This window comes from Triturus cristatus, chromosome 4_2 (assembly GCF_964204655.1).
Source record: "Triturus cristatus chromosome 4_2, aTriCri1.1, whole genome shotgun sequence".
In the NCBI taxonomy this organism is placed as follows: Eukaryota; Metazoa; Chordata; class Amphibia; order Caudata; family Salamandridae; genus Triturus; species Triturus cristatus.
This window is the reverse complement of record NC_140586.1, coordinates 413,677,738-413,691,756: the sequence shown is the minus strand read 5'-3', so window position 1 is coordinate 413,691,756 and position 14,019 is coordinate 413,677,738. Positions and strand designations below refer to the sequence as shown.

At 42.0% G+C, this 14,019-nt stretch overlaps 8 non-coding genes across 8 annotated transcripts; 1 reads left to right on the top strand and 7 right to left on the bottom strand.

The window, feature by feature from the left end:
* TRNAT-AGU (transfer RNA threonine (anticodon AGU)) lies at positions 1-74 on the bottom strand. The gene has a single exon. It is a non-coding gene; the product is annotated as a tRNA-Thr (tRNA).
* A 2,056-nt stretch (positions 75-2,130) lies between these two features.
* TRNAT-AGU (transfer RNA threonine (anticodon AGU)) lies at positions 2,131-2,204 on the bottom strand. The gene has a single exon. It is a non-coding gene; the product is annotated as a tRNA-Thr (tRNA).
* Positions 2,205-4,403: 2,199 nt separating this feature from the next.
* TRNAT-AGU (transfer RNA threonine (anticodon AGU)) lies at positions 4,404-4,477 on the bottom strand. The gene has a single exon. It is a non-coding gene; the product is annotated as a tRNA-Thr (tRNA).
* A 1,423-nt stretch (positions 4,478-5,900) lies between these two features.
* Positions 5,901-5,982, top strand: TRNAS-UGA (transfer RNA serine (anticodon UGA)). The gene has a single exon. It is a non-coding gene; the product is annotated as a tRNA-Ser (tRNA).
* Positions 5,983-6,533: 551 nt separating this feature from the next.
* TRNAT-AGU (transfer RNA threonine (anticodon AGU)) lies at positions 6,534-6,607 on the bottom strand. The gene has a single exon. It is a non-coding gene; the product is annotated as a tRNA-Thr (tRNA).
* Positions 6,608-8,662: 2,055 nt separating this feature from the next.
* On the bottom strand, positions 8,663-8,736 carry TRNAT-AGU (transfer RNA threonine (anticodon AGU)). The gene has a single exon. It is a non-coding gene; the product is annotated as a tRNA-Thr (tRNA).
* A 2,056-nt stretch (positions 8,737-10,792) lies between these two features.
* TRNAT-AGU (transfer RNA threonine (anticodon AGU)) lies at positions 10,793-10,866 on the bottom strand. Its single transcript has one exon. It is a non-coding gene; the product is annotated as a tRNA-Thr (tRNA).
* Positions 10,867-12,921: 2,055 nt separating this feature from the next.
* On the bottom strand, positions 12,922-12,995 carry TRNAT-AGU (transfer RNA threonine (anticodon AGU)). Its single transcript has one exon. It is a non-coding gene; the product is annotated as a tRNA-Thr (tRNA).
* Between the last annotated feature and the right edge of the window lie 1,024 nt (positions 12,996-14,019).

Genomic DNA, 14,019 nt, shown 5'->3' with positions numbered 1-14,019 from the left:
AGGTACTGCTGAGATTCGAACTCAGGATCTCCTGTTTACTAGACAGGCGCTTTAACCAACTAAGCAACAGCACCTACTCTGTTTCACGACTCACCACTGTACCTTCTGTCCTGGTGTCACTGTGAGGCCCTGCATATTTTTCTGTCTTGAAAGATTTGATATTTTTCAGCTGCTACCGAAAAGAAAATGGAGAATTAAAATCTGATATTAAGATGGAAATATTACAAAGAGGGTCATGAAAAACTAATATCATTATACGTACGTATCTGTATTTATTTTCTAAAGTTTTACACTGATGGGCCAGGGGCTCAATGCATTCGTTAAACTAAACCAGATTACAATTATTTAAAGGTCACCAATATACACAAGATCATTCCTGATGCCTACATTACCCATGTGCTCTTTCCTTCACCTCTCGTGACCTCTGGACATCCCACCAAGAAGCAGAGGAACCGCAACTCACGGAGAGAAAGTGTCACATCAGTGACGCGTCCATGTTCGAACAGCACTTCACAAAGTGCACTTTGAGAGACCCAAGAAAACTTGGCAGAGGCGGGTATCACAGCAAGGAGGGCTGATAGCCCGCAGTGCCCTTTACATGGCTATAGCAATACTCACCCTGGTCCTGGTCCAAACATCAGCCACCAGAGCTCAGTAAATTACCAGAATAAACAACAACCCTATATGGTGTTTTTATAGCCTTGTTTTTTAATGGATTTCTTTTCTACTTTATGGAAAAGGTGTTGCCCGTACGGAGATCGAACTCACAGCCTTGGTGTTACTAGCACCATCCTCTAACCAACTGACCTAACCGGCCAACGTATAATGTGATACTAAAGGAGTTCTATTGAAACTGAAGAGGCAGTGACTGTACACAGAGACATTGAATAGACAGACAGACAGGCCATTGCTGACCCATCATAGTTTCAGGCCAAGACATTGAAGCGCTCCAATAATCCTGCACCAATTCGCAAACACCGGGGAGCAACACCAAAGAACACAGATAGTATTTAATGAGCTGCACTGAACGTGCTTCAATAACAAGAGCTGCACGACCATCACTCCCCAGAAAAGATGGATTGAAGGTAAGAATCATCCGCAGACCCTCCCATCTGCCACACTCATCCAGAAAGGTACTGGTCTCGGCTTGGTAGCACTCGCATGCTCAATGCTATGCAGGTTCATCTCACACCCGAGCTTAATCCATACCACACACTGTCACTCACTGGGCTCTCAATCCTTAACCCTTCACTTCCTGTACCTTTTTCTCTGTACTCCTTACCCAATCTCTCATACCTGCCCCTCCCTTCACTTTCATAGAACTGGACCCTTGCTGCGCCTTCTTCTGTGATTCTCCAGAGAACACAGTTTATAACCTTATAAAGAAGATTATGTGCTCAATATTGTCTGCGCCTTCCCTTCATTAACTAACATCTTTTACCCATACTATAGACCACATTACAGCTTATTTATGAGTGAGTGCACATCTTGAAAGGTGTATTCATGGCCGAGTGGTTAAGGCGATGGACTTGCAATCCATTGGTGTCTCACCGCGCAGTTTCGAATCCTGCCGACTACGCTTTCCTTTTTATTATGTCATTACATTTTGACGTGGAAACTAATTATGTGGTTCGTAACCATCTGCATATCCGCATAATTGTGTCTTTGCTACTCTTGTGCTAAGTGTGCTGCACCTGTTGTTTGAAGCTTGCATTACTGCTTCCCATGTTGTACTTTGATGGCAGTGCAGCTTAAAAACATCTTTTCACTTCACAAAACCAAACTGATACTGAAATGCGCATACTCTCATATAAGTGAATTGATGTATCTTCTGCATTTGTTCATATCACTAACACCTGGCAGACATTAAAGCATGGCTGCATATTTATTGGTTAAAAAAATATGGAAATATACCAGTTTCAGCTTTATTTTTCTCACAAAACCCATAATAAATATGGATGAATACAGATAAAGTTGACAACAAATTAAATATGGATAAATACAGACGGAAATGTCAAAAAAATAAACACCATAAAACCGGGAGCCCTAAATATAATAGGACCAACTGGGTTTACAAAGAATGAGTCTATTATCTAACAGTACCTCTTCTATGAGGTTGTGTAAAACAAAAGGTACTGCTGAGATTCGAACTCAGGATCTCTTGTTTACTAGACAGGCGCTTTAACCAACTAAGCCACAGCACCTACTCTGTTTCACGACTCACCACTGTACCTTCTGTCCTGGTGTCACTGTGAGGCCCTGCATATTTTTCTGTCTTGAAAGATTTGATATTTTTCAGCTGCTACCGAAAAGAAAATGGAGAATTAAAATCTGATATTAAGATGGAAATATTACAAAGAGGGTCATGAAAAACTAATATCATTATACATACGTATCTGTATTTATTTTCTAAAGTTTTACACTGATGGGCCAGGGGCTCAATGCATTCGTTAAACTAAACCAGATTACAATTATTTAAAGGTCACCAATATACACAAGATCATTCCTGATGCCTACATTACCCATGTGCTCTTTCCTTCACCTCTCGTGACCTCTGGACATCCCACCAAGAAGCAGAGGAACCGCAACTCACGGAGAGAAAGTGTCACATCAGTGACGCGTCCATGTTCAAACAGCACTTCACAAAGTGCACTTTGAGAGACCCAAGAAAACTTGGCAGAGGCGGGTATCACAGCAAGGAGGGCTGATAGCCCGCAGTGCCCTTTACATGGCTATAGCAATACTCACCCTGGTCCTGGTCCAAACATCAGCCACCAGAGCTTAGTAAATTACCAGAATAAACAACAACCCTATATGGTGTTTTTATATCCTTGTTTTTTAACCCCTTGCATGCCCGCCCCTTTCCCCGCCCAGTGCCGCGCTTTGTATTAGCGGGCGGAGTTCATGACGAGCTGGACTCGTCATGGGCACAGCGCCACCGCAGCCCATGACGAGTCCAGCTCGTCATGGGCACTGAAGGGGTTAATGGATTTCTTTTCTACTTTATGGAAAAGGTGTTGCCCGTACGGAGATCGAACTCACAGCCTTGGAGTTACTAGCACCATGCTCTAACCAACTGACCTAACCGTCCAAAGCATAATGTAATACTAAAGGAGTTCTATTGAAACTGAAGAGGCAGTGACTGTACACAGAGACATTGAATAGACAGACAGACAGGCCATTGCTGACCATCATAGTTTCAGGCCAAGACATTGAAGCGCTCCAATAATCCTGCACCAATTCGCACACACCGGGGAGCATCACCAAAGAACACAGATAGTATTTAATGAGCTGCACTGAACGTGCTTCAATAACAAGAGCTGCATGACCATCACTCTCCAGAAAAGATGGATTGAAGGCAAGAATCATCCGCAGACCCTCCCATCTGCCACACTCATCCAGAAAGGTACTGGTCTCGGCTTGGTAGCACTCGCATGCTCAATGCTATGCAGGTTCATCTCACACCCGAGCTTAATCCATACCACACACTGTCACTCACTGGGCTCTCAATTCTTAACCCTTCACTTCCTGTACCTTTTTCTCTGTACTCCTTACCCAATCTCTCATACCTGGCCCTCCCTTCACTTTCATAGAACTGGACCCTTGCTGCGCCTTCTTCTGTGATTCTCCAGAGAACACAGTTTATAACCTTATAAAGAAGATTATGTGCTCAATATTGTCTGCGCCTTCCCTTCATTAACTAACATCTTTTACCCATACTATAGACCACATTACAGCTTATTTATGAGTGAGTGCACATCTTGAAAGGTGTAGTCATGGCCGAGTGGTTAAGGCGATGGACTTGCAATCCATTGGTGTCTCACCGCGCAGTTTCGAATCCTGCCGACTACGCTTTCCTTTTTATTATGTCATTACATTTTGACGTGGAAACTAATTATGTGGTTCGTAACCATCTGCATATCCGCATAATTGTGTCTTTGCTACTCTTGTGCTAAGTGTGCTGCACCTGTTGTTTGAAGCTTGCATTACTGCTTCCCATGTTGTACTTTGATGGCAGTGCAGCTTAAAAACATCTTTTCACTTCACAAAACCAAACTGATACTGAAATGCGCATACTCTCATATAAGTGAATTGATGTATCTTCTGCATTTGTTCATATCACTAACACCTGGCAGACATTAAAGAATGGCTGGATATTTATTGGTTAAAAAAATATGGAAATATACCAGTTTCAGCTTTATTTTTCTCACAAAACCCATAATAAATATGGATGAATACAGATAAAGTTGACAACAAATTAAATATGGATAAATACAGACGGAAATGTCAAAAAAATAAACACCATAAAACCGGGAGCCCTAAATATAATAGGACCAACTGGGTTTACAAAGAATGAGTCTATTATCTAACAGTACCTCTTCTATGAGGTTGTGTAAAACAAAAGGTACTGCTGAGATTCGAACTCAGGATCTCCTGTTTACTAAACAGGCGCTTTAACCAACTAAGCCACAGCACCTACTCTGTTTCACGACTCACCACTGTACCTTCTGTCCTGGTGTCACTGTGAGGCCCTGCATATTTTTCTGTCTTGAAAGATTTGATATTTTTCAGCTGCTACCGAAAAGAAAATGGAGAATTAAAATCTGATATTAAGATGGAAATATTACAAAGAGGGTCATGAAAAACTAATATCATTATACGTACGTATCTGTATTTATTTTCTAAAGTTTTACACTGATGGGCCAGGGGCTCAATGCATTCGTTAAACTAAACCAGATTACAATTATTTAAAGGTCACCAATATACACAAGATCATTCCTGATGCCTACATTACCCATGTGCTCTTTCCTTCACCTCTCGTGACCTCTGGACATCCCACCAAGAAGCAGAGGAACCGCAACTCACGGAGAGAAAGTGTCACATCAGTGACGCGTCCATGTTTAAACAGCACTTCACAAAGTGCACTTTGAGAGACCCAAGAAAATTTGGCAGAGGCGGGTATCACAGCAAGGAGGGCTGATAGCCCACAGTGCCCTTTACATGGCTATAGCAATACTCACCCTGGTCCTGGTCCAAACATCAGCCACCAGAGCTCAGTAAATTACCAGAATAAACAACAACCCTATATGGTGTTTTTATAGCCTTGTTTTTTAATGGATTTCTTTTCTACTTTATGGAAAAGGTGTTGCCCGTACGGAGATCGAACTCACAGCCTTGGTGTTACTAGCACCATGCTCTAACCAACTGACCTAACCGGCCAAAGCATAATGTAATACTAAAGGAGTTCTATTGAAACTGAAGAGGCAGTGACTGTACACAGAGACATTGAATAGACAGACAGACAGGCCATTGCTGACCCATCATAGTTTCAGGCCAAGACAATAAAGCGCTCCAATAATCCTGCACCAATTCGCACACACCGGGGAGCATCACCAAAGAACACAGATAGTATTTATTGAGCTGCACTGAACGTGCTTCAATAACCAGAGCTGCACGACCATCACTCCCCAGAAAAGATGGATTGAAGGCAAGAATCATCCGCAGACCCTCCCATCTGCCACACTCATCCAGAAAGGTACTGGTCTCGGCTTGGTAGCACTCGCATGCTCAATGCTATGCAGGTTCATCTCACACCCGAGCTTAATCCATACCACACACTGTCATTCACTGGGCTCTCAATCCTTAACCCTTCACTTCCTGTACCTTTTTCTCTGTACTCCTTACCCAATCTCTCATACCTGCCTCTCCCTTCACTTTCATAGAACTGGACCCTTGCTGCGCCTTCTTCTGTGATTCTCCAGAGAACACAGTTTATAACCTTATAAAGAAGATTATGTGCTTAATATTGTCTGCGCCTTCCCTTCATTAACTAACATCTTTTACCCATACTATAGACCACATTACAGCTTATTTATGAGTGAGTGCACATCTTGAAAGGTGTAGTCGTGGCCGAGTGTTTAAGGCGATGGACTTGAAATCCATTGGGGTCTCCCCGCGCAGGTTCGAATCCTGCCGACTACGCTTTCCTTTTTATTATGTCATTACATTTTGACGTGGAAACTAATTATGTGGTTCGTAAACATCTGCATATCCGCATAATTGTGTCTTTGCTACTCTTGTGCCAAGTGTGCTGCACCTGTTGTTTGAAGCTTGCATTACTGCTTCCCATGTTGTACTTTGATGGCAGTGCAGCTTAAAAACATCTTTTCACTTCACAAAACCAAACTGATACTGAAATGCGCATACTCTCATATAAGTGAATTGATTTATCTTCTGCATTTGTTCATATCACTAACACCTGGCAGACATTAAAGCATGGCTGCATATTTATTGGTTAAATAAATATGGAAATATACCAGTTTCAGCTTTATTTTTCTCACAAAACCCATAATAAATATGGATGAATACAGATAAAGTTGACAACAAATTAAATATGGATAAATACAGACGGAAATGTCAAAAAAATAAACACCATAAAACCGGGAGCCCTAAATATAATAGGACCAACTGGGTTTACAAAGAATGAGTCTATTATCTAACAGTACCTCTTCTATGAGGTTGTGTAAAACAAAAGGTACTGCTGAGATTCGAACTCAGGATCTCCTGTTTACTAGACAGGCGCTTTAACCAACTAAGCCACAGCACCTACTCTGTTACACGGCTCACCACTGTACCTTCTGTCCTGGTGTCACTGTGAGGCCCTGCATATTTGTCTGTCTTGAAAGATTTGATATTTTTCAGCTGCTACCGAAAAGAAAATGGAGAAGAAAAATCAGATATTAAGATGGAAATATTACAAAGAGGGTCATGAAAAACTAATATCATTATACGTACGTATCTGTATTTATTTTCTAAAGTTTTACACTGATGGGCCAGGGGCTCAATGCATTCGTTAAACTAAACCAGATTACAATTATTTAAAGGTCACCAATATACACAAGATCATTCCTGATGCCTACATTACCCATGTGCTCTTTCCTTCACCTCTCGTGGCCTCTGGACATCCCACCAAGCAGCAGAGGAACCGCAACTCACGGAGAGAAAGTGTCACCTAAGTGACGCGTCCATGTTCAAACAGCGCTTCACAAAGTGCACTTTGAGAGACCCAAGAAAACTTGGCAGAGGCGGGTATCACAGCAAGGAGGGCTGATAGCCCGCAGTGCCCTTTACATGGCTATAGCAATACTCACCCTGGTCCTGGTCCAAACATCAGCCACCAGAGCTCAGTAAATTACCAGAATAAACAACAACCCTATATGGTGTTTTTATAGCCTTGTTTTTTAATGGATTTCTTTTCTACTTTATGAAAAAGGTGTTGCCCGTACAGAGATCGAACTCACAGCCTTGGTGTTACTAGCACCATGCTCTAACCAACTGACCCAACCGGCCAAAGCATAATGTGATACTAAAGGAGTTCTATTGAAACTGAAGAGGCAGTGACTGTACACAGAGACATTGAATAGACAGACAGACAGGCCATTGCTGACCCATCATAGTTTCAGGCCAAGACATTGAAGCGCTCCAATAATCCTGCACCAATTCGCACACACCGGGGAGCATCACCAAAGAACACAGATAGTATTTAATGAGCTGCACTGAACGTGCTTCAATAACAAAAGCTGCACGACCATCACTCCCCAGAAAAGATGGATTGAAGGCAAGAATCATCCGCAGACCCTCCCATCTGCCACACTCATCCAGAAAGGTACTGGTCTCGGCTTGGTAGCACTCGCATGCTCAATGCTATGCAGGTTCATCTCACACCCGAGCTTAATCCATACCACACACTGTCACTCACTGGGCTCTCAATCCTTAACCCTTCACTTCCTGTACCTTTTTCTCTGTACTCCTTACCCAATCTCTCATACCTGCCCCTCCCTTCACTTTCATAGAACTGGACCCTTGCTGCGCCTTCTTCTGTGATTCTCCAGAGAACACAGTTTATAACCTTATAAAGAAGATTATGTGCTCAATATTGTCTGCGCCTTCCCTTCATTAACTAACATATTTTACCCATGCTATAGACCACATTACAGCTTATTTATGAGTGAGTGCACATCTTGAAAGGTGTAGTCATGGCCGAGTGGTTAAGGCGATGGACTTGCAATCCATTGGTGTCTCACCGCGCAGTTTCGAATCCTGCCGACTACGCTTTCCTTTTTATTATGTCATTACATTTTGAAGTGGAAACTAATTATGTGGTTCGTAACCATCTGCATATCCGCATAATTGTGTCTTTGCTACTCTTGTGCTAAGTGTGCTGCACCTGTTGTTTGAAGCTTGCATTACTGCTTCCCATGTTGTACTTTGATGGCAGTGCAGCTTAAAAACATCTTTTCACTTCACAAAACCAAACTGATACTGAAATGCGCATACTCTCATATAAGTGAATTGATGTATCTTCTGCATTTGTTCATATCACTAACACCTGGCAGACATTAAAGCATGGCTGCATATTTATTGGTTAAAAAAATATGGAAATATACCAGTTTCAGCTTTATTTTCTCACAAAACCCATAATAAATATGGATGAATACAGATAAAGTTGATGACAAATTAAATATGGATAAATACAGACGGAAATGTCAAAAAAATAAACACCATAAAACCGGGAGCCCTAAATATAATAGGACCAACTGGGTTTACAAAGAATGAGTCTATTATCTAACAGTACCTCTTCTATGAGGTTGTGTAAAACAAAAGGTACTGCTGAGATTCGAACTCAGGATCTCCTGTTTACTAGACAGGCGCTTTAACCAACTAAGCCACAGCACCTACTCTGTTTCACGACTCACCACTGTACCTTCTGTCCTGGTGTCACTGTGAGGCCCTGCATATTTTTCTGTCTTGAAAGATTTGATATTTTTCAGCTGCTACCGAAAAGAAAATGGAGAATTAAAATCTGATATTAAGATGGAAATATTACAAAGAGGGTCATGAAAAACTAATATCATTATACGTACGTATCTGTATTTATTTTCTAAAGTTTTACACTGATGGGCCAGGGGCTCAATGCATTCGTTAAACTAAACCAGATTACAATTATTTAAAGGTCACCAATATACACAAGATCATTCCTGATGCCTACATTACCCATGTGCTCTTTCCTTCACCTCTCGTGACCTCTGGACATCCCACCAAGAAGCAGAGGAACCGCAACTCACGGAGAGAAAGTGTCACATCAGTGACGCGTCCATGTTCTAACAGCACTTCACAAAGTGCACTTTGAGAGACCCAAGAAAACTTGGCAGAGGCGGGAATCACAGCAAGGAGGGCTGATAGCCCGCAGTGCCCTTTACATGGCTATAGCAATACTCACCCTGGTCCTGGTCCAAACATCAGCCACCAGAGCTCAGTAAATTACCAGAATAAACAACAACCCTATATGGTGTTTTTATAGCCTTGTTTTTTAATGGATTTCTTTTCTACTTTATGGAAAAGGTGTTGCCCGTACGGAGATCGAACTCACAGCCTTGGTGTTACTAGCACCATCCTCTAACCAACTGACCTAACCGGCCAACGCATAATGTGATACTAAAGGAGTTCTATTGAAACTGAAGAGGCAGTGACTGTACACAGAGACATTGAATAGACAGACAGACAGGCCATTGCTGACCCATCATAGTTTCAGGCCAAGACATTGAAGCGCTCCAATAATCCTGCACCAATTCGCACACACCGGGGAGCATCACCAAAGAACACAGATAGTATTTAATGAGCTGCACTGAACGTGCTTCAATAACAAGAGCTGCACGACCATCACTCCCCAGAAAAGATGGATTGAAGGTAAGAATCATCCGCAGACCCTCCCATCTGCCACACTCATCCAGAAAGGTACTGGTCTCGGCTTGGTAGCACTCGCATGCTCAATGCTATGCAGGTTCATCTCACACCCGAGCTTAATCCATACCAAACACTGTCACTCACTGGGCTCTCAATCCTTAACCCTTCACTTCCTGTACCTTTTTCTCTGTACTCCTTACCCAATCTCTCATACCTGCCCCTCCCTTCACTTTCATAGAACTGGACCCTTGCTGCGCCTTCTTCTGTGATTCTCCAGAGAACACAGTTTATAACCTTATAAAGAAGATTATGTGCTCAATATTGTCTGCGCCTTCCCTTCATTAACTAACATCTTTTACCCATACTATAGACCACATTACAGCTTATTTATGAGTGAGTGCACATCTTGAAAGGTGTAGTCATGGCCGAGTGGCTAAGGCGATGGACTTGCAATCCATTGGTGTCTCACCGCGCAGTTTCGAATCCTGCCGACTACGCTTTCCTTTTTATTATGTCATTACATTTTGACGTGGAAACTAATTATGTGGTTCGTAACCATCTGCATATCCGCATAATTGTGTCTTTGCTACTCTTGTGCTAAGTGTGCTGCACCTGTTGTTTGAAGCTTGCATTACTGCTTCCCATGTTGTACTTTGATGGCAGTGCAGCTTAAAAACATCTTTTCACTTCACAAAACCAAACTGATACTGAAATGCGCATACTCTCATATAACTGAATTGATGTATCTTCTGCATTTGTTCATATCACTAACACCTGGCAGACATTAAAGCATGGCTGCATATTTATTGGTTAAAAAAATATGGAAATATACCAGTTTCAGCTTTATTTTTCTCACAAAACCCATAATAAATATGGATGAATACAGATAAAGTTGACAACAAATTAAATATGGATAAATACAGACGGAAATGTCAAAAAAATAAACACCATAAAACCGGGAGCCCTAAATATAATAGGACCAACTGGGTTTACAAAGAATGAGTCTATTATCTAACAGTACCTCTTCTATGAGGTTGTGTAAAACAAAAGGTACTGCTGAGATTCGAACTCAGGATCTCCTGTTTACTAGACAGGCGCTTTAACCAACTAAGCCACAGCACCTACTCTGTTACACGGCTCACCCCTGTACCTTCTGTCCTGGTGTCACTGTGAGGCCCTGCATATTTGTCTGTCTTGAAAGATTTGATTTTTTTCAGCTGCTACCGAAAAGAAAATGGAGAAGAAAAATCAGATATTAAGATGGAAATATTACAAAGAGGGTCATGAAAAACTAATATCATTATACGTACGTATCTGTATTTATTTTCTAAAGTTTTACACTGATGGGCCAGGGGCTCAATGCATTCGTTAAACTAAACCAGATTACAATTATTTAAAGGTCACCAATATACACAAGATCATTCCTGATGCCTACATTACCCATGTGCTCTTTCCTTCACCTCTCTTGGCCTCTGGACATCCCACCAAGCAGCAGAGGAACCGCAACTCACGGAGAGAAAGTGTCACCTAAGTGACGCGTCCATGTTCAAACAGCGCTTCACAAAGTGCACTTTGAGAGACCCAAGAAAACTTGGCAGAGGCGGGTATCACAGCAAGGAGGGCTGATAGCCCGCAGTGCCCTTTACATGGCTATAGCAATACTCACCCTGGTCCTGGTCCAAACATCAGCCACCAGAGCTCAGTAAATTACCAGAATAAACAACAACCCTATATGGTGTTTTTATAGCCTTGTTTTTTAATGGATTTCTTTTCTACTTTATGAAAAAGGTGTTGCCCGTACAGAGATCGAACTCACAGCCTTGGTGTTACTAGCACCATGCTCTAACCAACTGACCCAACCGGCCAAAGCATAATGTGATACTAAAGGAGTTCTATTGAAACTGAAGAGGCAGTGACTGTACACAGAGACATTGAATAGACAGACAGACAGGCCATTGCTGACCCATCATAGTTTCAGGCCAAGACATTGAAGCGCTCCAATAATCCTGCACCAATTCGCACACACCGGGGAGCATCACCAAAGAACACAGATAGTATTTAATGAGCTGCACTGAACGTGCTTCAATAACAAAAGCTGCACGACCATCACTCCCCAGAAAAGATGGATTGAAGACAAGAATCATCCGCAGACCCTCCCATCTGCCACACTCATCCAGAAAGGTACTGGTCTCGGCTTGGTAGCACTCGCATGCTCAATGCTATGCAGGTTCATCTCACACCCGAGCTTAATCCATACCACACACTGTCACTCACTGGGCTCTCAATCCTTAACCCTTCACTTCCTGTACCTTTTTCTCTGTACTCCTTACCCAATCTCTCATACCTGCCCCTCCCTTCACTTTCATAGAACTGGACCCTTGCTGCGCCTTCTTCTGTGATTCTCCAGAGAACACAGTTTATAACCTTATAAAGAAGATTATGTGCTCAATATTGTCTGCGCCTTCCCTTCATTAACTAACATATTTTACCCATACTATAGACCCCATTACAGCTTATTTATGAGTGAGTGCACATCTTGAAAGGTGTAGTCATGGCCGAGTGGTTAAGGCGATGGACTTGCAATCCATTGGTGTCTCACCGCGCAGTTTCGAATCCTGCCGACTACGCTTTCCTTTTTATTATGTCATTACATTTTGACGTGGAAACTAATTATGTGGTTCGTAACCATCTGCATATCCGCATAATTGTGTCTTTGCTACTCTTGTGCTAAGTGTGCTGCACCTGTTGTTTGAAGCTTGCATTACTGCTTCCCATGTTGTACTTTGATGGCAGTGCAGCTTAAAAACATCTTTTCACTTCACAAAACCAAACTGATACTGAAATGCGCATACTCTCATATAAGTGAATTGATGTATCTTCTGCATTTGTTCATATCACTAACACCTGGCAGACATTAAAGCATGGCTGCATATTTATTGGTTAAAAAAATATGGAAATATACCAGTTTCAGCTTTATTTTCTCACAAAACCCATAATAAATATGGATGAATACAGATAAAGTTGACGACAAATTAAATATGGATAAATACAGACGGAAATGTCAAAAAAATAAACACCATAAAACCGGGAGCCCTAAATATAATAGGACCAACTGGGTTTACAAAGAATGAGTCTATTATCTAACAGTACCTCTTCTATGAGGTTGTGTAAAACAAAAGGTACTGCTGAGATTCGAACTCAGGATCTCCTGTTTACTAGACAGGCGCTTTAACCAACTAAGCCACAGCACCTACTCTGTTTCACGACTCACCACTGTACCTTCTGTCCTGGTGTCACTGTGAGGCCCTGCATATTTTTCTGTCTTGAAAGATTTGATATTTTTCAGCTGCTACCGAAAAGAAAATGGAGAATTAAAATCTGATGTTAAGATGGAAATATTACAAAGAGGGTCATGAAAAACTAATATCATTATACGTACGTATCTGTATTTATTTTCTAAAGTTTTACACTGATGGGCCAGGGGCTCAATGCATTCGTTAAACTAAACCAGATTACAATTATTTAAAGGTCACCAATATACACAAGATCATTCCTGATGCCTACATTACCCATGTGCTCTTTCCTTCACCTCTCGTGACCTCTGGACATCCCACCAAGAAGCAGAGGAACCGCAACTCACAGAGAGAAAGTGTCACATCAGTGACGCGTCCATGTTCAAACAGCACTTCACAAAGTGCACTTTGAGAGACCCAAGAAAACTTGGCAGAGGCGGGTATCACAGCAAGGAGGGCTGATAGCCCGCAGTGCCCTTTACATGGCTATAGCAATACTCACCCTGGTCCTGGTCCAAACATCAGCCACCAGAGCTCAGTAAATTACCAGAATAAACAACAACCCTATATGGTGTTTTTATAGCCTTGTTTTTTAATGGATTTCTTTTCTACTTTATGGAAAAGGTGTTGCCCGTACGGAGATCGAACTCTCAGCCTTGGTGTTATTAGCACCATCCTCTAACCAACTGACCTAACCGGCCAACGCATAATGTGATACTAAAGGAGTTCTATTGAAACTGAAGAGGCAGTGACTGTACACAGAGACATTGAATAGACAGACAGACAGGCCATTGCTGACCCATCATAGTTTCAGGCCAAGACATTGAAGCGCTCCAATAATCCTGCACCAATTCGCACACACCGGGGAGCATCACCAAAGAACACAGATAGTATTTAATGAGCTGCACTGAACGTGCTTCAATAACAAGAGCTGCATGACCATCACTCCCCAGAAAAGATGGATTGAAGGTAAGAATCATCC